The sequence below is a fragment of the Brassica oleracea genome, chromosome C9, assembly GCF_000695525.1.
Source record: "Brassica oleracea var. oleracea cultivar TO1000 chromosome C9, BOL, whole genome shotgun sequence".
Lineage (NCBI taxonomy): Eukaryota > Viridiplantae > Streptophyta > Magnoliopsida > Brassicales > Brassicaceae > Brassica > Brassica oleracea.
In genome coordinates, this window is record NC_027756.1 from 34,932,343 (window position 1) to 34,936,248 (window position 3,906).

General features: G+C 40.0%; 1 pseudogene; it reads left to right on the plus strand.

Annotated features, from left to right (window-relative positions):
* The first annotated feature begins 1,464 nt into the window (after positions 1 to 1,464).
* Positions 1,465 to 2,619, plus strand: LOC106314870 (annotated as a pseudogene).
* The last annotated feature ends 1,287 nt before the right edge of the window (positions 2,620 to 3,906 follow it).

Consider the following 3,906-nt stretch of genomic DNA (forward strand, 5'->3'; position numbering starts at 1 on the left):
AAAAAAAATTAATATTTTTTACATTCCGAGGAAATTAATTATATTTTTTACTCGATCGATCGATGCGTTTTTGGACATAAATCCATCGATCGATCTGTTTATAAAAAAACGTTCGGAATATACCGAGGGACACCTTTCCTTTCCGAGGAACATGTCCCTCGGTATATTCCGATCGATCGATGTATATATGTCCAAAAACGCATCGATCGATGAACTTCCGAGGAAATATCCCGACGAAGTTCTCCCACGGTATATTCCGAGGAGATTTCCGACAAACTAGTGATCCTCGGAATTTCCTCGGAAATTTGTTTCCTCGGAATTCCGTCGGAAAATTCCGAAGGATTTCCGAGGAAAGAAGAAATTCCGAGGAATTATTTCCGAGGACTTGTTTTGTCGGTATGTCGTCGGAATAACGATATTCCGACGAAATTCCGACGATTTTTTTCCTCAGAATACTTGCTGTTTTCTTGTAGTGTGTACGTAAAATTAGGTATGTAGAATTAATAATGATTTTTTTTTTTGACCTGATTTTTATTAATAATGATTTTTGTCAAAGGGAATTATTAATGATTACACTAAGTCACTGTTAACTTTAGAAAATTAGGTCAATAATTATAAAATAATAATTGCATAACCACTAAATTATAGTATGCTTTAGTTTTCTAAATAACAAACTATCTTATTATATTGCGCATGGAAAACAACAAACTAAATTATTAAATAACACACTGTTTTTCTCAAAAGAAAAAAGTTAAATTTGTTATAGTGCTCACTACTCAGGTTTTTCGTTCGAGTTCGGTGGAAATATTGAGAACCATTGATTTTGCTCCAAAAAAAAAGAACCATTGATTTTGTTCGTGCTGTATCAATATGCTTTACACATATATGATATTATAATGCAAATATAATACTCTACGTGTGGCCAAAGAGAAAACTAGCCTTGACCTATTCTTTTGTACATGTTTCTTGGTGCTTTAGTCTGATTCAAAAGACCACTCAGTTACTTAAATACCTAAGTTCTTTAATTGAAAAAAAAAACTTAAATTGCACACCTAAATACCATGTTCAGAACTGGCTCTGAGCAGAAGTAAGAGAAAATTGAAATTCCAACCTTTAAATAATTTGAAGACTTTAAGATTTTGCGGTCAGTAAATTACTTAAATGAATTAAGGTAGATGTAGTTGTTCGTTAACGGAGGGAATATAATTCAATACTTTTCATCTCCATTCTTCTAATAAATATATATTCAAAATATTTTACGGATTAATAGCTTTTTTTTTGAGCAACTAATAGTTTTTTCTTAACTGCTTTCAATTTACATATTCTCAGAGTCACATTGACCAAAATAGTAACAAGAACCTATATAACAATTTTACCATACACTTTGGACACAAGCGCATGAACGATTCTAGGGTTTTGAGAGGCGGCGAGAGGGGTTTAGATTTGGAAGGTCAAGATGCGACCATGATGGATGTGGGAGAGAGAGCGAGACCACCAGGAGAGCCGCCAGATGTGGGGGATTCGTATGCATCGAAGGTTGCAGGCACGAATGGAGGAGGTATGCCAGTACCGGAGAGTTTGATTGATGATTTGTTTGTGACAGAGAGGCTTCGAGTGGAGTTTCCGGATGGAGAAGACGGGGAACTATCCATCACGATAGAGCCTGAGGTGCTGGAAGCGATGAATGGAATGTAGAAGCAGTGTATGGTTGTTAGGGTGTTGGGAAGAAATGTCGCGATTTCGGCCTTAAGTAAGAAACTACGGGAGCTATGGAATCCAAAGGGAGCAATGCACGTAATGGATCTACCCCGACAATTATTCATGATTCGCTTCGAAAGGGAGGATGAGTACTTGGCGGCGTTGACAGGGGGTCAATGGAGGGCTTTTGGGAGTTATCTCATGGTGAGAGCTTGGTCGCCGGAGTTTGATCCCTTAAAAGATGATATTGTTATGACACCGGTTTGGATCAGATTGTCTAATATCCCAGTGAATTTCTATCATCGTTCGATTCTCATGGGGATTGCTAAAGGGTTGGGCACGCCAATTCGAGTGGATCTAACTACTCTGAATGTTGAAAGAGCAAGGTTTACTAGAATTTGTGTGGAAGTGAACCTCACAAAACCTTTGAAAGGGACTGTTCTAATCAATGGGGAGAGATATTTTGTAGCCTATGAAGGTCTGTCTAATATTTGCTCAAAGTGTGGAATTTATGGTCATTTGGTTCATGGATGTCCTAGGACTATTGCGGAAAGAGTGGCTAACCTAGATATACAGGCAGCGTCACAACCAAGTACTAGACCAGTCACAAGACAAGATCAGGCAGTGCAAGAAGATGGATTTTTTCCGGCAAGGGTTCAAAGAAGAGGAACACAGATGATGCCTCGACCGGTGGAGAACTTGATCGGTGAAACCAGTGGGAAGGCAAACAGGAAATCCCAAGAGACCCCACGATTCAAGGAAGCCGGGAATATTTCGTTGGCTAACAAATATGGAAGTTTAGGAATGGATACGGCTCTGAGTGTATCGCGGGAAGATATGGCGTCTGGTGAGGAAAATAAGGAGAATCAGAATTCGAATATTGACAAACCCAAGAATAAGGAAATCTTGCAAGGGAAGTAATCTCTAGTCTTTGGCGAGAGAACTGATTTAATGAATCTTTCGAAAGTGGGGACTAAGGAGAAGTGGGCTGGAAATAAGAAAATAGCAGAGGGAGTGAGAGGAAAGCCCAAAAAGTTAAGTAATAGGCCCACTAGAGGTTTGGTGTTTGGCCCGACAAAAGGAGAGATTAGTCTATCGGAATCTGGGAAAAGACTGCGAGTGGAGAAAGTTGATGCAGGGAGAGCTGGGGGTGTCTTTAGGGAGAAGGTGGAAGGAATCGGCTTTACATCCAGACCTTTGCAGTTAAGAGATGAAGCTCTGGAAAACCCAATGGAGAGTAATATCAGTGAAGTGGAGCAAAGACAGATTACTACGCTGTCGAACTCGCAGAGACGAATGGAGCTTGACTCTCGCATGACGAGGTTCCCCGGTAATTCAATTGGTCCTAATCATTACTCAAATGATAAATTGTATATTATGGAATTGTCGGGGGGAAAATAAACTCAATTTCAGACGTTCTATTCGGTATATCTTGAAGAAGTTAAATACTGATTTCCTTACGCTGTTTGAGACCCATACGGGAGGGGATAAGGCGATGAAGATCTGCCAAAGCTTAGGGTTTGATAACTCTTTTCGTGTGGATGCTGTTGGTCAAAGAGGTGGTATTTGGCTGTTGTGAAGAAGTCATGTTGGGATCTTACAGATCATGGAATCGTCGGAACAGTTTGTTCATGCACGTGTGGAGATTGGGATGGAGGTGATCAATCTCATAGCTGTTTATGCTGCCCCTACAGTTAGTCGCATGAGTGGATTGTGGGGTCAACTAAAAAGAGTGGTGGAGAACATTGATGAACCGCTTTTGATAGGTGGAGATTTCAATACTATCTTGAGGTTGGATGAGAGGTCAGGGGGGAATGGTAGACTTTCACCGGACTCTCTAGCTTTTGAAGAATGGTTAAATGAGCTAGTGATATATGGTGTTTTTAATACCATTATATGTGTGCTTTGAGTTAATTCTCGGTCCTAATTCGTGCTTATTTGATATCATTCTAGGTTTGGAGCGGGTGAAAGAGAAAAGAAGAGAGTTCCATGAAGAAAGATGTCATTTTGGAATATCCTACGCAGAACAGCCAGTCAGACCAATCCGAAGGTTGTTCCCGAAGAGAACAAGCGTCTGACTGTTCCCGATCACTAAGGAAACTTCCAAGATTTTGGAAGTTTGCCCTAGATTCCATCTCTTCTCTCTTTACCACCGGCGCCTCCATATAAAAAGCCTATCCTATCATTTCTTTTTGACTACGCTAGTTT